Source organism: Mirounga leonina, unplaced genomic scaffold, assembly GCF_011800145.1.
Source record: "Mirounga leonina isolate KUSES-001 unplaced genomic scaffold, KU_Mleo_1.0 Mir_165, whole genome shotgun sequence".
Taxonomy (NCBI): domain Eukaryota; kingdom Metazoa; phylum Chordata; class Mammalia; order Carnivora; family Phocidae; genus Mirounga; species Mirounga leonina.
The window spans coordinates 36488375-36512902 of record NW_023270415.1 but is presented as its reverse complement, the minus strand read 5'-3'; the positions used below and the strand labels follow the sequence as shown (position 1 = coordinate 36512902).

General features: G+C 35.6%; 1 non-coding gene across 1 annotated transcript; it reads right to left on the bottom strand.

The window, feature by feature from the left end:
• Positions 1-19737: 19737 nt before the first annotated feature.
• LOC118015526 lies at positions 19738-19841 on the bottom strand. The gene has a single exon (XR_004680670.1). It is a non-coding gene; the product is annotated as a U6 spliceosomal RNA (small nuclear RNA).
• Between the last annotated feature and the right edge of the window lie 4687 nt (positions 19842-24528).

Below are 24528 nucleotides of genomic sequence, written 5' to 3'. Positions count from 1 at the left end.
ATCATAAAAAATCAAGTAAATATTACACCACCAGAAGAGACTAATAAAGCTCCAATAATTGACCCTAGAGAAAATAATCTATGCACTATCAAAGAACTCAGAATACTCCTCTTAAAGAAGTTTAATAAGCTACAAGAACACAGAAAACTAAAGGAAATTAGAAAAATTATGTATGAAAAAATGGAAATTGCAACAAAGAAATAGAAACCATTAAGACCCCACAAAAAAAAAAAAGAAAGGAAATTTTAGAGCTGAGAAGTATAATGACAGAACTGAATAATTCAAGAGAGAGTTTCAAAAGCACACTCAACCATACAGAGGAAAGAATCAGTGATCTAGAATATAGGGCATTTGAAAAAATGCAGTCAGAAGACAGAAAAAAAAAAATGAAAAGGAGTGAAGAATCCTGTAGGACTTACAGGAAACAATCATAAGACATAATATCTGCATTATGGGAATTCTAGAAGGGGGAGAGAGAGAGAGAGAAAGGAAGAGAAAGTATACTTAAAGTAACGCTGGCTGAAAACCTCCCAAATCTGGGGAAAGAAATTGACATTGGATCCATGAGGCCCAAAGGATCCCAGATAGATTGATCCTGATGCTGAGCAAGCCTTTTTTCTAATATCTAATTAAAAACTCATTCTATTCAGATAAATTTGTCCTTTATATTATTTTTTCTACAAAAGCTAATTGATTTAGAGCTTACAACAATTTTGTCGTTTTTGTTGTTACTTTTGGACCCAAATAGGTAATGTTCTAATAAAAAAGGATACTATTTTCCCACAAACTGGACAACCAGAAGAAGTGGGAAAATTCTTAGAAACATAACTCAACAGACTAGTTACTATTAAGGAGATTAAATCAGTCATCAGATATCTCCAAAGAAAAGCCCAAGACCAGATAGCTTCACTGGTGAATTCATTTAAAGAAAAATTAAAGCCAATTATTCCCAAACTTTTTCAAAAAATTGAAGAAGAGGGAAACTTCCAAACTCATTTTATGAGGCCAGCATTATTCTGATACCAAAGCTGGAAGAGGACACTACCAAAAAAGAAAATTACCAGCCATTATCCCTGATGAATATAGATTTAAAAAGTTCACAATAAAATACTAGCAAACTGAACGCAGCGGCACATTAAAGAATCATTTACTATGACCAAGTGGGATTTATGCCTGGGATGCAGAAATGGTTCAGTCTATGCAAATAAATCAACATGATATATCACATTAATAGAATGAAAGAAAAAATTACCAGTGATCATGTCAATAAATGCAGGAAAAAAAAAAACACTTGATAAAACTGAGATCCATTTATGATAGAAACTCTTAACTATTAAGAAGGAATGTACCTCAACATAATAAAGGCCATATATGGCCCATGATATATGTAAGTCAAATCATTGTACTGTACACTCTAAACATATACAACACTGCATGTCAATTATATTTCAATAAATCTGGAGAAATTGCCCATTACTCATGTGATTTTAATAATATTTAAATAAGCTATTTCTTAACATTTCTAACAAAATGGTAACAATGATATACATTTAAATTAATGTATATCAAATTTAATTAAGAATCTAAGAACATGATACAGCATATAAAAACCTTTACTAAGAAGTTTATAACTAAAATTCTCAAGAGAATAGAAGGAAAAATGGTTTAGAGAAAAAATCAAGTAATCTTCCACTATCTCCATGGATTATATGGAAAGCATTCCAAGAAATCCTAATTAGTTCTCTTACTTTTAAATATCTTTTGGCAAAGAGATTTTATAAATATCTTTGGTAATTTTGTTTAATATTTGCTTAGCTTTTGGGTCTGAAATTTCCTTGTGATTCTTAATTCTAACGTACAAGTATTCTCCTATAGCTTTTGCTGTGTTACTACACATAAATGAATGAAATTTTTTACCTGTGAAGTAAATTAATGATTGATGATATTATAGGATTCCCAAAAGAAGATTTCTTAGACTGTAATAATAGTAGGTCTTAGAGATTTTTTAAAGAATATAACCTGTTTGTAGAAATAAATCATCTTTTTAACATATTGGGTTAACTAGTGATTACTTTCTATTCATTATTCCTCTTCACAGTTGAAACTTTGACTATATTATGAATAAATGTGAAGACTACAATGCAGTATACCTGGGTTTGAGCCTAAATTCTACTTACCAATGTAACTGACCTTGAATTCAATATATATAAAGGAGAGAGAATTATACCTATCTCCCAAAAGTGACATAAGTATTAAGTCATTGTAAAAGTGCCCAGGGTATTACCTGATATATAATAAATTTAGTATTTATTTTTTAATCTAATTTTCTTCCCCCTTGAACTTTTAGGAGTAGAGCAGAAGCAGACATATCAAAATCAGTTTCCCTTCTCAGCTAGAATTATTCCTATTTTGAAGAAAAAAAAATGACATCAATTCAATTGCCTACCTCTTCCTTGCAGGCACCTCAGAGTTTGATTGTTAGTCTGCACGCTATCTGACTTGAGCATGCATTCACATATTCTAAGTAGTTCCAATGCTTTGTAGAATACACCACAGGAATCACATCCTGCTGTCACTGTCGATGTGAAACGGCTCTGTGAGTTCCCTGATAGGACTGAGAAAAGTGTATCCACACACACAATTTCTTCAGGGAAATTCTCAGTTGGAGACTCCCCAAGTGTTCAGATTTGTTTCATAATACACAGGTCTATTACCCTCAGACATCTGGACACTGCAGGATGGCTATGAACAACAGTTTAATGTGAAATACAGCAAAAGTATTTTGACAGATCTATTTTCTTTCCAAGTGAACCTCCTCATGGAGAAGAAAAGAGAAACTTAGAGCAAATAATTCTACTAGTAACTGTCTCCATTAGTTCAACTGGCCTAGAATAGGTTTGGGAATAACCATGCCATTTTAAAGGTGCACTTAATATTTTATTGCTATCTGGATTTTTTTAAAATAAAGTTATCTTTGAATGTGTTTATTTCACTTTACTACATTGCGATGTGTTTTTGAGGGCAGCTTTGACTCTTACTCAACATTGTGTCTTTGGAGTCTATGGAGTCTTTGGGGGAGTAAAAAATTATTGAAGCACTGAAGCATAGAATCCATAAGAATTAATATCAAATAACTTCAGATATCTATGTCCTTTTTTTTCTCGCCCAACTTTATTCTTAATAATCTATAATCTTGAACCACCTTTACTTTTCTTTCAGTTCATCTAAGCTGAAGTTTATACAACCTCATCATTTCCACAGCCAATCTTTTCCTAATATTGAAATCATAAAATGATAGTACTTTGTTACTGATTTCATATCATTTTTCTATAATTTCCATTTAACTCCACATTTATTTTTTCAATATTACATATGTGATATTTTTCTGAGATTAACAAAGACAAATTAGTTCCACTCATGCTAAGGGTGGATACCAGCTATTTCAAAGCCTTCTGTTGAATGCTATAGTAGGTAAAAATGTAAAGAAAGCATAAAAGTTGCTTTCAATAAGTCAAACAGAGACAGACATGTATCATATGACCTCACTGATATGAGGAATTCTTAATCGCAGGAAACAAACTGAGGGTTGCTGGAGTGGAGGGTGGGGTGGGAGGGAGGGGGTGACTGGGTGATAGACACTGGGGAGGGTATGTGCTATGGTAAGAGCTGTGAATTGTGCAAGACTATTGAATCTCAGATCTGTACCTCTGAAACAAATAATGCAATATATATTAAGAAAAAAAAAAAGAAGAAGAAGAAGAAGAAGGTAGCAGGAGGGGAAGAATGAAGGGGGGGAAATCGGAGGGCTGGACGAACCATGAGAGACGATGGACTCTGAAAAACAAACTGAGGGTTCTAGAGGGGTTGGGGTGGGAGGATGGATTAGCCTGGTGATGGGTATTGAGGAGGGCACATTCTGCATGGAGCACTGGGTGTTATGCACAAACAATGAATCATGGAACACTACATCAAAAACTAATGATGTAATGTAGGGGGATTAACATAAGAATAAAAAATTTTTTAAAAAAGTTGCTTTCAAGTAGCATATAGTCTTGTAGAATTTATAAGAAATATATATTAATACACAAATATTTGGGGGATTGGGATTTGGACCAGTAAAAATTTATAAAAGTCAGAGGTGATATTCTAAGGAAAGGAAAGTGGCATTTACAGAGGTTTATAATTGAGATATAATAGTTCTATAAACTGTGAGGAGCATAGCCTACTCAGAAAATAAAATGTACATGTTTTAGTAGCTTGAGAATTTGGCATGCCAAGGGATTCTGAAGTATTAAAATCAGGTAAGTTATACTTAACTCTTTCACTTTGATATTCCAACCAACAGGTAAAAATCAAACTTCCTTAAAGGTAAGATCAAGATTCTTTTTTTTTTCAAGACTCTTAAGAAGAAATCCTGCTGAATTCATTTCTTGCCTCCTCCCTCTCCTCTTCCCCCTTTGTAGATATGATTTATCAGTTTAATGTTCTATTAGTAAATGAATAAACTTATCAAAGGAAGTTATGTACTGAATGGGATTTCAAAAAATAAAACCATATGCTTGCATTTTTCAAAAGGCATCATTTCAGATTTTGGCTGTGGCTGGTGAAAACATCATTTTTTAAAAACTTTTTACCTATGGGATATTATTACCAACTAAATATAAGTGATGCTCAGGAACCTGGCATGATTAGTTCCAATTATAGAGCCAAAGGGACAAATTAACATCAGATTATATTTGAGGAAAGAATCAATTTTTGAAGAGTGAAAAAATGTTACTCAACTTCATTTTACTTTGCAGAAAATTGGTCTAGGCTTACAATATTTGTATGAGGATTTAGCACTTTAGAACAAGAAGCATGTTGAGAGAGGTGAGCAAATCAGAGTGGACAAATGCGATCACTGTAGTGTGACTGGGACAATAAAAGTGAATTGTAGCAAGTGCAGTTTTACATTTTCTCTCACACAGACTGAGTTCTCTAAAGAGCTCACTGATTTAAAAAAGGCAAAACCATGTAAAAGTCTAGAGCTACAGTGGCAATCACAGCTGTGGAAGAACACTCTTCTATTGTGGTGATTCTTGTAGTTAACCCTTCATAGCATGAGCTATGTTGCTTGGTTAGCCTACTAACTTGCAGTTACTGTTTGCAGCTGTATTACATAAGGCACCCAAATTAAGCAGTAAGGTCACTTCCTGGCTTCAGCTTAATGGAAGTGTACATGATCAATTACCTTCTGTAATTTGGAGCAGCCAAAGCTCTGGTTGTATTTTATTAAATATTGTGTGTCACTGGAATAGGCTGGACAAAACAGGTGGAACAAAATAATGTTAGCAGTGAGTGGAAAATAAAAGGAGCAAATTGGTCTTTTACATTTTACAATCATACTGTTTCATTACAGACATAAAATATAGGCCCTGGAATTATTATGATCATTCATTGTTCAGACTTTTAAAAGACATCTTCTATGTGCCAGACACTAGATGTTAGGATGCAAAAAGAATTAAGACATAATTTCTGACTGAGAAAACTCTACAGCATAATAAGAGAGAGAGAGAAGAAAAGAAAAGGAGGTTATATGTACTCTGGAATATTATAATGTAAATAAAATATATTTTTAAAGACAAATCTGGATCTAAAAGCTGATTCAGCCACATTCTATCTTAAGGATCTTGAGCAAGTTGCTTACGCTTTCTGAGACTCAAGTTTTTCGTATATAAAATAGGGATAATATAAAATTTCACATAGGGCCAATGAGGAGGCACATATTTGGGGAAGACAATGAGATTAAAGATCTGGATGGATTTCAAAGGAGGATCTGAAGGTAAATACATTGCCCTGGAAGACACAGGTAAATTAACAGTAAAAAGATTCTAGGCGAACACTATAATAAAAAGAGAAAAAGACCAATAACTCAATTCCCAACAACACCAACATCTGTAGGATTGATAAAAGAAAAGCAGCTGGCATAGAATAACAAGGCAAGGCAAGACAAATCAATGGAAAATCATTATAGATTGGAGGAATAGAAGATAAGGAAGGATCAATAGCTCTGACTTACAGGTCAGGTTCAAAACCAAGATGGGAAGAGATGCTTGATGCCCAATTTCATAGATGTTCTTTAGTATTTCCCTGACCATCTCATTGCTCAGAGATGAACATAGAGATATAAAATATGGGATAACAGAATGAGCACTGCACTAGGAATCAAAAGAATTACTACTAGCTGTTTCATTTGAAACAATTTTTTGACCTTCTCTCATCTGTAATTTCCTCACTTGTAACAGTAGGATGGTAACCATTCCCTTTAAGCAAGCTTATCAAGATAAAAGTCAGATAAAATATGTTAATATACTCCATAAGTGACAAAGCACTATATATCTCAAGATATAAAGTATAATCATCATTAAAATAAAATGCTACACATTCCAAGATATTTTTAAGTATACCTTTAATTCATAACTGAAAACAAACACCTCTGTTGTTTTGTTTTGTTTTGTTTTTAAAGATTTTCTTTATTTATTTGAGACAGAGAGAGAATGAGAGAGAGCACATAGAGAGGGGGGAGGGTCAGAGGGAGAAGCAGACTCCCCGCCAAGCAGGGAGCCCGATGCGGGACTCGATCCAGGGACTCCAGGATCACGACCTGAGCCGAAGGCAGTCGCTTAACCGACTGAGCCACCCAGGCGCCCACACTTCTGTTGTTTTGATTGGGATTATTTTGTTAACTCTTCTCCATCTGGCCCTGGGATAGGCTCTCTACCTATGCCTGCTCTTTGTACCTTGCCAATACAACCTATTATGAGTAATTGATAAGCCAATTGCTTTGAATAGATGATCCAACAATCATCTTGAAATTCCTAAAAGATAGTTCATTAAATTTCAATCTAAAACACAAATATATGGACCAAATGAAAATAAAACTTATTTATTCTCACAGAAAATTTAGAATCACTTTTCAAGTTCCAGAACATATTATTAGGAATTTTAGAGGAATTAAATCAAAGCATAGACTAAAATTGGAGAAGAACTCACATATAACAATACCTAGTCTTCCCACTCAGCGATATCACCTATCTCATGTTATCTTCATCTTCTATTTCTTTTTTTTAAAGATTTTATTTATTTATTTGAGAGAGAGAATGAGATAGAGAGAGCATGAGACGGGGGAGGGTCAGAGGGAGAAGCAGACTCCCTGCTGAGCAGGGAGCCCGATGCGGGACTCGATCCCGGGACTCCAGGATCATGACCTGAGCTGAAGGCAGTCGCTTAACCAACTGAGCCACGCAGGCGCCCGATCTTCTATTTCTTAATATAGTTTAAAAGTTTCTTCTCAATAGTTTTATTACTCTCATGAAAGAAGTCTTGTTTCCATTAGATTTCCAAATGGATTACTGCTGGTATATAGAAAACTATTGATTTTTTTTGTATTCATATGGTAAACATCCTTATGAACTCTTTTTTTTTAACTTCAAATGGATTTTCACTTTATTCCCTTGAGTTTTCTATTTAGGTCATCATAACATCTTTAAAGATGACTATTTTCTTGTTACCAAATATTTTAATTCTCATAAATATTACTTGTCTTACTGCATTAGCTAATACTTCTTGAATAATGGGAAATAATTATGATGATAATAGTCACTTTGTCATTTTTTTTTACCTTAAATAGTAACAGAATCAAGATATGTTACTTTCTGAAAGTGAATCTATGATCTATATCAAATTAATATCATCCATGTATAAGATTAATACAATATTAATATTTTAAAGATGGAATTAAGTGTGCAAGTATTGATCCAAGTCTTCCAATTTACAAGATGAATAGAAAAGTCAGCATATTTTTGGTGGTTATGTTAGCTAGGATGCCCAAAATAACAGTAACCTAAACATATAAATTTATAGCTCTCTGATGTGGCAGTCTGAGTTTGAGCACTATAGGGCTGATCCTGCAGCTCCTTCTGCAAGCAAAGCATACTACCCTCATCCACAAGGCACAAGATGGCTTGCTACTGTGTCCATTTTCCAAACCACAAAATGGAAGAAGAAGGGACAGGAAGAGCACCCCCCTTCAAGTACTTACCTGACAGAAAAATTCATTTTATATACCTCCAACTGATAGAACTTAATTCTATGTCCAGCTTGGCTGAAAAATGGCTGGAAAATGTATTATTTAGCTAAGCAGCTATTTTCCCAGGCTGAAATTCTATTACAATATGTAAGTAGGGGAGAACAGAATCAAGGAAGACAGCTAACAGTCTCTTTCTCAATCTGACAGAATTTTAAGACGTTAGCCCATGCTGATTTTCTCTCACACTCTGTTTTAAATTTTATTTTATTTAAATTCAATTAATTAACATATAGTATATTATTAGTTTCAGAGGTAGAGTTCAGTGATTCATCAGTCTTTTATAATATCCAGTGCTTATTACATCATGTGCCCTCCTTATTGTCCACCACCCTGTTACCCCATCCCCACCCCTTCCCCTCCAGCAACCTTCAGTTTGTTTCCTATGATTAAGAGTCTCTTACGGGGGCACCTGGGTGGCTCAGTTGGTTGGGCGACTGCTTTCGGCTCAGGTCATGATCCTGGAGTCCCTGGATCGAGTCCCGCATCGGGCTCCCTGCTCGGCGGGGAGCCTGCTTCTCCCTCTGACCCTCCCCCCTCTCATGTGCTCTCTCTCTCTCATTCTCTCTGTCTCAAATAAATAAATTAATTAAATCTTAAAAAAAAAAAGAGTCTCTTACGGTTTGTCTCCCTCTCTGATTTTGTCTTTATTTTTCCCTCCCTTCCCCTTGATCCTCTGTTTTGTTTCTCAAATTCCACATGTGAATGAGATATGATAATTGTCTCTCACACTTTCTTGTACCATTTGCTCTCCATGAACTTCACCCCCAATTTAGTTTGTGGCAATCATTGTCTCAGAGAAAAGATGATACTGTCCAAAGTAGGAGAAAATAGGTGAGCATAATTTTTAAATTTCAAAACTTCAATTTTGACTCAGTGAATAAACTCTTTTCCATAAATATGTGTAGTGTAAATAAATATTAATGAAACTAAGTAAGGGTAGAAGACAAAGGCGGGGTGAAAAAAAATAACACTGTACCCTAACTGATCTGATCACTCATACGGGGGAGGTACAGGAGGGGACATGGGTTTACAGAACTTTAGGTCACCTGGTTCCTCCTTCACACTTGAGGAGATGGCAAACAGTCTCCATAGCTGTTCCAATCAATCTCTGGCCTAACACAGAAATATTTACAGGTTACAGAAAAATCTAATCATGTCTGATATCAAATGTTCAACTTCACATTGTGAACAAAAGCCTGCCTCCTTTACTTCAGTTTCCATCTAATTTAGTTTGGGCATCTACAGTTGGGGAATCTAAGTGTGTTTGGTTTCTTTCCTTTCCCCTTTGTCTTTGATTCCCCCTGCATTAACTCTACTGTCTCTAGTTACTGCAAGGCTAGAGCCAAGGAAAAAGGAAAAAGTAGAAAAGATCATACTAGATTGGTACCTGGCTTAAGTACTCTCACACTATAACATGTGCCCAAATGCTGACTTTACCTCTTAGGTTCTTATTTTGTGTTAACACACAAGCACTCTCTTCGCCCCTGGATTTCAGTGGGATCTTCTCCACAAAGGCTCTCTCCATTGGGCCGGGTGATTTTCTTTCAACATCATCTAAATCCAGGTTTCTTCCTGGGGGTCCAACTCTGGAAGATGAGAAACACACTCTGCCACCAATAGGTGGAAGTAAATCTTACACACCAGTGCCTCCTCACTCCGACCAGTCTCTGGTCTTTAGGTGTTTGGGGTACTTTCCTGGTATCACTACTCTTCAAATCCAGTGGACACATATTCAGCTCTCCACTTGTGTTCTCTTAAGCAAGTCTCGGATAGCTTAGGGTAGAAGGAGCACTCAGAGGGAGGAGAGAGGAAATACACCTGGTATTGAGCTTGGTTGTTTCCATCAGAACCAGCCTCCCTTCCTATAGCTTTGGCATGGACTGCGAGAGGACTGCAAAACTCAGTGCAATTTGTTTACCTGTCCTGCTTAGCTGATATGCATTTACACTTCTCCTTGGCTTTTGGGGTCACTATAGTATCTCTGAAACCACAGAGAAAATTCCATTTAACATTCTGTCACTGCAATAGGAATTTGATTACATAAGGCCTTGAGAACCAGAAGAGGACTGTGTGCCTTGAACAATAATAAAGTTTGAAAATTTAAAATATGACAGAGTCATGAGAAATCTTGAGAGGATATTTCTATTAGCAGAAAATAGGAAAAACTAGGAAATGGGAGTTCAATGAGATGAAAAACTATGGATTTAGAGGCTATATCAATAAATTACCCTCTTATATCTTTCAATTTATACTTTACTTGAGTGGAGAAGAAAAATGAAATAAGGACCAAGCCAATAAGATTACAGGTTTATCTTTACTATCTTGAACTTTTGCTTTGCAAAAATTGTGAAATTGTGCTTAGCAAAAACTGGTACTTATACTGGAAAATAGTTATTTAGTGCTTTAGTAAAGTGTATTCTACTCCAGAGACTCCATTAGGATGGAGGGGAAAAAAGGTAAAAATAACTACTTTAAAATACGAAGACTCATTTACCAGAGAGAGAAAACACAACCACAACAAAACTTCACAAGTTGCCTGCAAAATTCATGATAATGGCAGAGACTAACACTGTTCAGGCTAAGAAAAACTGGAACAGTTGCCCAACACATGTTAATATGCTGCTCTTTTTGCCATAGCTAATTTCTTATTTATGACAAAATCTGTATTGCCTTAGGCGGTTACTTAAAATCTCATTATGGTGAATACTTGGAAGTTTTAGAAACAAAATAGGAGCATTAACAATAAATATTGATTGTAGCCCTAAGTGAATGTGTATGAACTACATTGCTTTATAAAAAAAGAAAAAGAGAGAGAGAGAGGGATCATAAACTCTGATAGGTCCAACAGAAATTACGCAGGTGTTAAAGTTTTCCTTTGGATTGGAATATTATTACATTTTTATTTATATTGTTCATTTAGTTCTTTTTTTTTTTTTTAAGATTTTATTTTTATTTATTTGAGAGAGAGAGAATGAGAGGGAGGAGGGTCAGAGGGAGAAGCAGACTCCCTGCCGAGCAGGGAGCCCGATGCGGGACTCAATCCCGGGACTCCAGGATCATGACCTGAGCCGAAGGCAGTCGCTTAACCAACTGAGCCACCCAGGCGCCCGTTCATTTAGTTCTAACTCAAATTTTAATATGTTTCTAAGGGTCAGTTATTTTTTATTCATTCTTTGTTGGGAATTACATTAGCTAATACTGAATAATCATTCCTTTACATGGACTATGATTTAAAACATTAAAACTTTTTTTTCTGCATAAATTTTGTATCTTGAGAAAGATCAGTCACACATTCAAAACAAAGCATGTCCAAGTGATTACATTAGAAAATATAATATTATGCCTTTTAATTAAATCCTTTAGAAACTATGATACACTTTTAAAAATAAATTTTGTGATTTACTTTTTCATAATCTATTAACATTTAGTCAACTATTAAGAAAAATACTTTTTAAAATTAATCACTTGGTTGATCTTAAAGAGCATGCTGAGTTCATCATATCCCTTTATTTGCAGTATATTACATATTATAGACACATTAAAGATGCCTCTCTTGTTCTGTCCTATTTTTTCACAGTATTTCTTGTCTTTCTTCCCTGAACCTTACCCCCAGGCTACTCCCCCACAGGTATGCACACTAACATATTTAATATACATCCTTATACCAACATTATCCTGAAATCAAAACCAGACAAAGGCACTACAAAAAGAGAAAACTACAGATCAATACTCTTCATATACATGGATGCAAAAATCCTCAACAAAATATTAGCAAACCACATTTAACAGTATTTTATTTATTTTTTTTTAAAGATTTTATTTATTTATTTGAGAGAGAGAGAATGAGAGACAGAGAGCATGAGAGGGAGGAGGGTCAGAGGGAGAAGCAGACCCCTGCCGAGCAGGGAGTCCGATGTGGGACTCGACCCCGGGACTCCAGGATCATGACCTGAGCCGAAGGCAGTCACTTAACCAACTGAGCCACCCAGGCGCCCCACATTTAACAATATTTTAAAAGAATCATTTAACAAGATCAAGTAGGATTTATTCCAGGGATGCAAGGATGTATCAATATTTGCAAATCAATTGACATGATATACCATATCAACAAAACAAAGAGTAAAAATCATGACTGGGGACATCCAGGGAAGATGGCATAGTAGCACCCTAGGCTCACCTTCTCCTATGGATACAACTAGGTAACCCCTCCATCAGTGTAAATAACCAAGAAAATTACCCAAAAACTGGCAGAATAAACTCCACAATTAAATGTAGAGAAGAGGGGCGCCTGGGTGGCTCAGTTGGTTAAGCGACTGCCTTCAGCTCAGGTCATGATCCCGGAGTCCCGGGATCGAGTCCCGCATCGGGCTCCCTGCTCGGCGGGGAGCCTGCTTCTCCCTCTGACCCTCCCCCTCTCATGCTCTCTCACTCTCAAATAAATAAATAAAATCTTTAATAATAAAAAAAAAATGTAGAGAAGAGGCCACATGGAAGAGTGTAGAAAGGGTAGAAGCAGGGTCAGGAACTAAACAGAATTGTGGAACTGTGCACAGGAGGGAATGACATCACTGGCAGGGCAAGGGGGGAGAAACACACACCCACACCAGGGAAGTCACATGGGGAAGACAGTTCCCCATAACATTTGGCTTTTTACAAAAAGAGGGGCTGAATTTCAGGAGTTCTTACAGCCAGCAGGACTTAAAACATGGAATTTTGAAAAAATCAGCAGGCTCAGCTCTGGGAGGGTTGGGGGGGTGAGAAAACTGAGTCCCTGACTTAAAGAGACAGCACAACAAACGGCCAGCAGAGATACAGCACTGAAGCATTAGTTTCAAAGGTACCTACCTAACTTGCTAGCACACTACACCACCTCCCTGCACTGTGCTTCTGCCAATCCCCCCCTCTGGACAGCTCACTTCGGTCCAGGTGCTGCAGGGCTACTCCCACAGACAACCAGACTGCACAAAGCTTGCTAGCACCACCACTGTGCCCCACCTCCCCCTGCAATGTACTTCTAGGGATCCACCCCTCCAGACAGCCCACCTCAGTCCTAGTGCTACAGGGCCCCTCCTGCCCAGGACCAGGCATGGAAAGCTTGGTAACGCTGCTGCCCAGCCTCCCAGCCTCTGTGCTTCAATAGATCCACCCTCTCCAATACTCTCTTGACCAAAGCCCATCCAGGGCAGTGCTGCAAGCTTGGCAGTGTGCAAGCAGCCCCTACGGAGGCCAGCACCACCCCAAAGTGACCACTGCCCCAGAGAGGCGCAAAGATAATCACACGTACCAGTTTGACAACGGCCCCAGCAGAGGGCTGGAGGAACACAAGCAGTCAGACTACAGGCCCTGCCCACTGATGAAAGTTTCACCAGGGACACCACAGGGAAAATGCCTGGCAGTTTGCTGCTGCAGCATCTCTGGCAAACACCTGGTCCGACTCAACTCTAGCCTAAGGTGGCCTCAGACTGGTCCAATAACACCAGAGGAGCCAAACACTGCCCACAACAGGAAAAGAAAGGCATTGCAGATGACTGAACTTAAGGAGAAACCGGCTCAGCCACAACAGCAGGGTACACACATGACACAGAAGAGATTTCCCTGAAGCACTAGGTCCTAGTGAAGAAGGGAAACTACATGGCAGGGAACTGCAGGACCTCTTCTTCATAAGGCCATTATTTTCAAGTGCAGGAGACATAGTTGTCTTTCCTAACAAGAGAAACAGATACAGAGAGTTAGACAAAATGAGGAGACCAAGGAATATGTGCCACATGAAAGAACAGGACAAAATCACAGCAAGAGACCTAGGCAAAATGAAGATAAGTAATATGCTTGATAGAAAATTCAAAGTAATGATTAAGATACCCACTGGATTTGAGAAAAGAATGGAGGACATCAGTGACACCCATAACAATGAGATTAAAAAGAACCAATCAGAGACGAAGAACACAATAAGTGAAAGTAAAAACACACCAGATGGGATAAACAGTATACTAAGCCGAAGAACAAATCAGCAACCTGGAGGACAGAGTAATGAATCATCATGAGTCATCAAACTGATCAAGTGGGAGAAAAAAAAATTATGCAAAATGAGAATACAACTAGAGAACTCAGTGACACCATCAAACATAATAACATTAGCATCATAGAGATCCCAGAAGGAAAAGAGAAAGAAAAAGGGGCAGGAAATTTATTTGAAGAAATAATAGCTGAAAACTTCCCTAAACTGGGTACAAAAACAAAAATCTAGATCCAGGTGGCACAGAGATCCTCAAGCAATATCAACCCAAGGAAGTCCACACCAAGACACATAGTAATTAAGATGACAAAAAGTAGTGATAAAGAGAGAATTTGAAAAGCAGCAAGAGAAAAGAAAGCAGTTACATACAAGGGAAACTCCAGAAGACTATCAGCTGATTTTTTAAGCAGAAACTTTGCCAGCCAGAAAAGAAAGTGGCATTATGTATTCAAAGTGCTGAAGGGAAAAAAGCTGCAGCCGAGAATACTCTATCCAACAAGGTTATCATTCAGAATAGAAGGAGAGATAAAGAGTTTCCCAGACAAAAAAAAGTTAAAAGAATTCATGATGACTAAACCAGCCATACAAGAAATGTTAAAGGGGACTCTGAGTGGACTCATAAGCAAGAGTAATGAAAGTAGGAAGCACAAAAACATTAAAAATACATATCTGTAAAAATCAGTCAAGGGACTCACAAAATTAAAGATGTAAATTATGACACCATATACTATACCTAAAAGGTGGTTGAGGGGAGAGGAGTAAAGAATGGGTTCAAACTTAAGCAAACATCAATTTAATATAAACTGCTATATACAGAAGATGTTATATACAAACTGAATGAAAACCACAAATAAAAACCCAGTAAAAGAAAAGAAAAGGAAAAAGAAAAAGAAAAGGAGAGAGAGAAAAAGCAGCAAAAGCAGTTCTAAGAGGGAAGTTTATAGCAATACAGGCCTATCTCATGAAGCAAGAAAAATCTCAAACCACCTAAACTTACACCTAAAAGAGCTAAAAGAAGAACAAACAAAACCCCAAATCAGTAGAAGGAAATAAATAATAAAGATTAGAGCAGAAATAAGTGAAATAAAAACTAAAAACCAAAAACAAACACAAAACATAAAACAGCACAACACGTGCACGTGCGTGCACACACACACACACACACAAGCACACACACAAACCCCTGAATAGATCAATGAAACCTGGAGCTGATTCTTTGAAAAGATCAACAAAATTGATAAACCTTTAGCCAGACTCATCAAAAAAGGAGAGAGATGACTCAAAGTCAGAACTGAAAGAAAAGAAATAACAAATGACACCACAGAAATATAAAATATTACAAAAGAATATTATGAAAAATTATATGCCAACAAATTGGACAAACTAGAAGAAATTGATAAATTCCTAGAAATACATAACCTCTGAAAACTGAATCATGAAAAAGCATTAAATTTGAACAGACTGATTACCAGCAATAAAAGTGAATCAGTAATTTAAAAAGAAGTCACAACACACAGAGTCCAGGATCAGATAGCTTTACAGGTGAATTCTACCAAGCATTTAAAGAAGAGTTAATACTTGTTCTCAAACTATTCCATAAAATAGAAGAAGGAAAATTTCCAAATTCATTTTACAAGGAACATACTACCCTGATAGCAAAAACTGATAAAATCACTATAAAAAAAAAAAGAGAGAACTACAGGTCAGTATCTCTGATGAATACAGATGCAAAAATCCTCAACAAAATATTAGCAAACCAAATGCAACAATACATTAAAAAAACAAATCATTCACAATCAGGTGGAATTAATAACCAGGATGCAAGAGTGGTTCAATATTCACAAATCAGTGTGACCGACCAATAAGAGAGGGGATAAAAATATATAATCATTTCAATAGATCAGAAAATGCAATTGACAAAGTCCAATATCATGATAAAAAGTCCAATATCATGATAAAAACCTGCAACAAAGTAGGTTTAGAGAGAACATACCTCAATATAATAAAGATCATTTATGCAAAACACACAGCTAACATTATATTCAAAAATAAAAATTGAGAGCTTTCCTCCTAAGGTCAAGAACAATACACCACTTTTATCCAACCTATTACTGTAAGTACTAGCCACAGCAATCACACGACAAAGAGAAATAAAAGACATCCAAATTAGTAAGAAAGAAGTAAAACTTTGACTATTTGGAGATGACATAATACTATACACAGAAAATCTTAAAGACCACCAAATAACTACTAAAACTTATAAATGAATTCAGTAAGTTTGCAAGATACAAAATCAATGTACAGAAATTCATTGCATTTCTATGCACTAATAAAGAAGCAACAGAGAAATTAAGAAAGCAATCCCATTTGTAATCGCACCAAAAATAGTAAAATACCCAGAGTTAAACTTAATAAGGAGGTGAAAGACCTGTATTCTGAAAACTATAAAGCACTTATGAAAGAAACTGAAGATGACACAGACAAATAAAAAGATATTCATGCTCATGGTTTGGGAGAACAAATATTGGTAAAATGTCCATACTACCCAAAGCAATCTACAGATTTAATGTAATCCCTTCAAAATACCAACAGCATTTTTCACAGAACTAGAATAAATAATCCTAAAATTTGTATGAAACCACAAAAGAATCCATATAGCTAAAGTGATTTTGAAGACGAAAAACAAAACTGGTTTCACAATTCCTGATTTCAAGTTATACTACAAAGCTGTAGTAATTAAAACAGTATGGTACTGGCACAAAAATAGACACAAAGATCAATGGAACAGAATAGAGAGACCAGATACAAATGTAAACCCATGCTTATATGATCAATTAATCTGTGACAAAGGAAGCAAGAATATGCAATGGGGAAAAGACAGTCTCTTCAAATGGTACTGGAAAAACCGGACAGCTTCATGCAAAACAATAAAACTGGACCACTTTCTTACACCACACACAAAAATAAACTCAAAATGGATTAAAGACCTAAATATGAGACCTGAAACCATAAAAATTCTAGAAGGAAATATAGTCATTAATTTCTTTGATTCTGGCCATAGAGACAAGAAGTAACAGGTGTTAGCAAGGATGTAGGGAAAAGGGAACCCTCGTGCACTGTTGGTGGGAATGCAAACTGGTGCAGCCTCTGTGGAAAACAGTATGGAGATTCCTCAAAAAAAATTAAAAATAGAATTACCATATGATCCAGTAATTCCACTACTATTTATCCAAAGAATATAAAAACACTAATTCAAAAAAGATAGATGCACCTCTATACTTATTGCAGCATTATTTACAATAGCCAAGATACCACCTAAGTGTCCATCCATAGATGAATGGATAAAGATGTGTTGTGTGTATATATATATATAATGGAATATTGCTCAGCCATAAAAAAAAAAAAACAAAACTCTGAGATCTTGCCATGTGCAACAAATGGTTGGACCTAAAGGGTATTCTGCTAAGTGAAATAAGTCAAACTGAGAAAGAAAAATATTATATGATTTCACTTATATGTGGAATCTGAAAAAAACAAATGAATAAGCAAACAAAAAAGCAGAAACAGACTCATCAATACAGAGAACTGACAACTGCCAAAGGGGTGGTGAGTGGGGCGTGGGCAAGATAGGTGAAGGGGAGTGGGAGACACAGGCTTCCAATTATGGAATGAATAAATTAGGGGATAAAACATACAATTTAGGGAATACAGCCAATAGTGTTAGAATAGCATTACAAAGTGACTGATGGTAGCCTCCCCTGTGGTGAGCATAGCGTGATGTATAAACTTGTCAAATCACTATGTTGTATACCTGAAACTAATGTAATACTGTGTCAGTTATATATCAATGAAATCTATACTAAATATATAAATCAAATACCTGTTGATAGCCATTTGTGCATTTGCCTATAAGTATACAAAATTGTATTAAAGAGACATTTTGGTAACTGATAAACAGTCAAAGAGGATCATCATCTTCAACTTACTTATGGAAAGGATCTGAAATATGCCTCATAGTATTTGCTTGTATTCCAATTGTCCATTTTAGGTTTTGTGTTAATTTTAAGATGATAGGATATGATTCAAATGCTTCAAAGCATGTAGGGAATCTTCAATAATTAGTTTAACATTTGCTTCTCCCACTGCTTTTCATAACTACCATTGAAGCCTAAACAAAATCTTTGTTTTTAAATTCATATATCTTAGTGACCAGAGAGCAGTTTTCTGGTATAGGTCCAGATCAAGCTCTTACTACTTAGAGCTTCTTGTTTTGATATTTGTGAACAAAAATTGTTCCTGGATTTTTCCAATTCTCATTCTATACGCTTTCCTTGAATGAGTTCATCCACACCCATAGCATCAGAAATCTCCCACGCACCATCTTCCAATTATCTAAATTCTCCAGCATTATATATCCAAAAGAGGTGCTATATCCTTCAAAAATCTTTAATATCTTTTGCTCTCACTCTTGCTCTTTCTCTAACATAAACATATACACATACATGCACATACACACATACTCCTTCCTTTCCTCTCTTTCCCCAACCACAATCTCATGCCAGTCTGGTTGCAGAGCACATTATAACCCATCATTTACTTCAAGCAAAGTATTATGAAAGTGAATTTATAAAAGTTTTTCCCTCAAATCCTACATAGGTATGAAAAATATTATATAGATTTAGATATAGCTTAATAGTTGGCTTTTTGGCAGCTGGGGGATGGAGATAGGGAGTGATATAAAGGTATATGGAGAGACAAGGAGGAATATAAAAAAGTTCCAGTTTCTCAAGTCTTTGTGGGTCTATTACACCTGAAGATAAATAATTTAACCTCAAGTTTACTAATAAAACATTATACAAAATCTGTGCTATTTTGAAAGACTATATCATTTCAAATACAAATTTTTATCATAAGCCTTATTTAGTAACTTAATTTTGAAACTTAATTCTCTTAACATATGTTGTTCAAATTTTGAAAGAAGAAAAAAAAAAGGAAGAAAAGAAAGTTCCCAAATTACAATGTTATATTTCTCGATATTTTTCTCAATTTTTCTAGCATGATAGTGATTAATGATCCCTGACTCTAGCTGTCTCTTATCAAGTTCCTTCAGGTCCTGATTTAGAAAGTGAAGCTTAACCTTTCTACTGTTGATCAAGGGTATGCAGAACCTTCTGGATAATGACAGATTATAAATGAGGATTCCTCTAACTGGAAAGATAAAGGCTGAGCAGTAAGATAAAGACTTTTAAAATCATGAAGTTTATGGATAGGTAGACATGAACTTATTCTCAAAATTTTAGTCTGCTAAAATCAGGGGCACTTCTAGAGAATTACTTAAAAATAATGTAGAACTGTTAAATTGAAAATCATCTATTTATATAGAACAATAACTAGTAGTTCATGCATGTAAATAAATTCATTTTTAGATATATTCATAGATGATTAATCTATATTTGACTATGAAGATAAAATAAGAATGTTTAGAAATATGTCTAAATGTAGAGATAAATAAATTAGGGGGATTTTTACTTTGCCTATATACATAAAATATCTCACTGTACAGATTATTTTGTTGATCCTAAGAAGCATATATTTCATAAAAGACATCTTCACAAATGTGTGTGTCATCCTTGCGCAGGGGCCATGCTAAACTTCTCTGTATCGTTCCAATTTTAGCATATGTGCTGCCCAAGTGAGCACTTTAAAAGATATCCTCTATAAAAAAGTTTTCTTTGTGCTCTGGATGTTAGACATGAAGCCTAGAGGTCTGAGTGCTCTCAACTGAGCTTCGGCCATCCTCAGTGGAAACCTGCATGCTCTGAAAAAGATGCCCTCCCCACCCCCACTGGAACACTCACCAAGTCATCACCACAACTTGTTCTGTGACCATCTTATAAGGCTCTTAACAAAAAATAAACAAGACTCTCAAAAAAATAAAAAGACAAAGCAGTTTTTATTTACTTATCAGGCAAGTGAACACATGCCAGAAAAAGAAATACACTCAATAGTTCACTGAGGGGGTAAAATGTATACTTTTAAGTTCTAGAATGGTGGGGAAGTCTATGGTGGCTATGCTTATGAAGGAGTAAAAAGTAGCACTCTGGATGGAAAAGAATGTTCAAGGGCGACACACCGTAGTTTCAACATTTGTTATTCGTCATGAAATGTCTTCAGTTAGGTCCACTAAGAGTCTGGCAAACTTGAAATGACTATTTGTCTGGTCCTTTAATAATTTTACCTGGTAGAACCAGTTATGGGAAACATAATACCCATTTTAATATCTCCTCAGCAAGGTTACTCTAAGTGAAAAACTTTTATTATACACATTTATTCCTCTTATACTGATCTCCAGGATAAACTCCAAACTCTCACGTTACTCCTTATCACTTGGCTTTTAATCTCTTAATTTGATCTCATTCTCAGCTCCCAAACCCCTCAGGAAATCATTGCCACTCCCTAACAAAATACGCTATTTCCTCAACTTTTTCTTGTTCACCAGTTTAGAAATTTTTCCTTCCCTTCTTTCTCCAACTAAAACCTGACTTTTCCCTGATGATTCTGTATTGCTAAGATCCCTTAGGAGGTAACCGATTTTCTCTCATTCAACCTCAGACCATTGGGCTATTAGGTGTACCCTGTGCTCCTATTATCTCTTTTAGCCCATTTTCCTTGTTCTAAGATCCCCAGTTTTGAATCTCATGTCAACAGATTATGTAGTAGATTGAGTACTCTACTCCCAGTGGCTCGGGGTTTGCCAGGTTCTTTGCTTTAGCCAGTAAGGCAACTGCAAACATGATCTAAGCAGAGACTTCACAGTTTTCTTACACATGGGATTCACTCCATCTTGCTGCTTATGGGAAACCTGCACCCACTAGTATATGTGTAGGAGCTTAAGGCAAGCGTTATATAAAAAGAGACCCTTGGTCAAGTCATCCCCATTGCCCATGTACCTCCATCCAAATTCCAGACATGTGAGTTCATCTTAGATCATCCACCACAAGCTGAGCCGGTACAGACCAGAAGACTCTCCTAGCTGACCCACAGAACTGATGAGAAATAATAATTGCTTATTGTCTTAAAACACTAATTGTGGAGTGGTTTGTTACCTGGCAAAAAGCTAACTGATACCGATTATATCACCCAATCCTAATGCTAGACTATAAGCTCTATGTGAGCAGTTGTTTGTTTGCTTGTTTCCCCACTGCTATTGCCCCAGTGTTTGGAAAATTTTAGATTTTTCAATAACTTCTTTTTGAAAACATAAAAATGTTAAGAATGTTTTTAGATAAATATTGCCCTGAATTAAATATGAGGGAACATGTGTTTCCTCAATGGCTCACAGTACCTAAGAATTTGAATACACATATTGTTTAGACAATCATTTTACTAAACTTATAATAAACTTAATTATTTTTCAAGCTTCTGTTCTAAAATTGAGATACTGAAATAACAATAATAATGAGATGGTAATGGTTAATGATAATGATTATAGTATTAGCATAGTATTATAATAATTATTATTAATTGAAAAGCCCTTGATTCCTGACATTATACCATTTAATATTCAAGTGAAACTTATAAGATAAATATTACTTACCCCTATTTCATGAAAAAGACCTAATGCTTACTGAAATTAACCACTGACCCAAAGCTTCACAGTTAGTGATAGATTTTACATTCAAATCCGTAACTTTCTTATTCTAGGATATTTGTTACATTTTTTCTCTAATGTGAATCTTCTTTTTATCCCTGTTTGAAAACGCATTTTTGAGATAGAAGGTTATTTAGAATATTATCTGATTCAATTTCTTACTTAGTAGGTAAGAAAGCAGAGGAAAAAGGTCAACTAATGTATCTAAGAGGACACAGAGAATAATTCATTCAATAATGTGCCAGGAACTTACAGATTAGAAGTAAACTCACAAGTGGAAGAAGACAAGATATTTTCATTTATTGAGATTCTAACATAGTTTGGGCACTGGGAAGGTACACTTATACATATAACCTGGTTTATTACTCACAGCAAAGTAATAAGGTAAGTGTATCATTTCTACTGGTGAGGAATCTCGGGTTCAGAATTCACTAGTAATTAAACGCCATATCTGAAACCTGAAACCTAAACTCACTCCTATCTGAATTCTAATAGCATGCGTTGTCAGTAAATACTGCAGCAATCTGGGGTTATATTTTCTTATGGCATTTTTAACAGTGTTTTAGAAAGAAAGGCAGAGAATATAGTCTCTATTAAAAAAGAAATCTCCATGTCAGAAAACTGGGATTCGCTAATATTTTGAGTTAAACTGAGAAACAAGAGCCAGGTCAAAGGGTTGGGGGAGAAACATGTTGTTTTAAATAATGATTCAAAGAGCAAATTTTGTTTCTGAAATAGAATGTCAGTAAACTTCACACAGCTGATGAATATGTTAATATTATGATATAATTTCATTTTTTATTTTTGCAATAAAAACTACTACAAAATAATAACCTGAACATAAAATCAAGATTCTATTTATGTAGTGCAAATAAAATATTTAAGGATGTCTTTTGGAACATCGGGAAACACTTGTCCTCAGGATTGATAGTAATCGGTAGTTCATCTAATAAAACTTGGTTTCAGGGGCCATGCCCATCACTCATGCAAGTGGTGTTCAGTTCAGAGGAGGAAGACATGGGATGGGCAAGTTCTTCAGAACTTGCAGCATTTTATTTGTCCAACTATTCACTTCCCAAACCAGACTGTGAATTCTTTAAATGATGGCTATTAATGATTGATGGAAGGAAGGAAGGAAGGAAGGAAGGAAGGAAGGAAGGAAGGAAGGAAGGAAGGAAGGAAGGAAGGAAAGAAGGACGGAAGGAAGGAAGGAAAGAAGGACGGAAGGAAAGAAGGAAGGAAGGAATGGACGGATGGAAGGAATAAAGTTACCAGGTAGAAAGTTCAGCCCACTGGGAAGATAGGATATATCCTTGTCAGAGACAGGTCAGGATGATGCATTATAAATGAAATTTATAAAAATGCACTCATAGGTAACATTAAAACATATATTACATCAGGTGAATCCTTGCTCCAGGTACTACAATTGACAAAAAAGATCACAAGTTATTTTTAAATTTTTATGTATTAAAATTATTTAAAAGAATATCAAATTAAAGTTCAGAATTTCTCATATTTACATGGATTTAGAGTAGTGAAATGTTAAAATACATTTTAATATACTGATTAAAACAGCCTCAAACTAGATGAGAGTTACCATTTTACATTAACATGTCAACACAATTTTAATTTAAATATATTTCCATATATTTTCATCAGAATCTTGTTAATATTCAAGTTCATTTACTTCCTACTAAAGACTTTATTTAGAGGTCATAGGAATATGTTAGTTGTAAAGTATGCTTACAAGAGTTGAAATTTCTTAATTAAAAATTTTAATTGAAATATAAAATGTGCAATGTACCAGTGGGCAAAGCAAACCAGATATAATTCTTTTGTGTATCTTTGGAGACTGTTGTCTCTCTTCCCATTACACTTGAGAAGCTGGGAAGATAGGTTAGTATCCCCTTCAGTTCAATTTCATTTATTCCTATGATGGTAAATGATACTAGGAAATGCTATTTTTTTCTGGGGAAAATATAACTGTGGAAATCTATTATTTAGGTTGCTAATGTATGCAATTAGAGGCATATACCAAGCATTCAGGAATTTAAAACTTCATCTTTGGAGACATACTGGCAAGCAGTCAGGAAAGAAATTTTTCAGTTAGAATGTGACCACCAAATACTGTCTTATTGAGTGACAGTTCCATTATGAATTTAAGCCCAGGATATAAAAAGAGTCAATTGAACTACACATTCCTCACTGCCTGCAGTTGTGGATGAGAGGAAAAGAACTTGTTAACATGGGTAGGTGGAGGTTATAGTTTCTAGGAGCTATTGATCTAGTTCTGTCTGTAACTTGATTACAGTCGAGGTGTGTAAGGGAGAGGAAGATTAGGAAACTGAGGCAAAAATAAAATAGAGATGATTCTTAAAAATATAGAAGGTTATGGACTAAATATATGGCATTTGGGAGACCAGATTTATTCCAAAGTAGAAATACAAAGACCTGCTTTTGACACTAATAAACATGTAATCAGTAGCAAACTATTTAAATTTTCCAAGCTTCAATTTCGTCATCTAAAAAAAAAAAATCAGGGTGTTTTTCATGATTTCAGTAATGGCATAAGCCAACATTCTGGTGTAAACCTAAGAGTTTTAACAAGATACCTCGGCAAACTTCTGACATAGACGGACATTTGCTTCATTGTCACTGCTTCTGGCAATTACTAACAGAATAGCGGCACCCTCAAATTCCACTAGAAGAGGTACTGGTTTTCAGGAGCACCAGTAG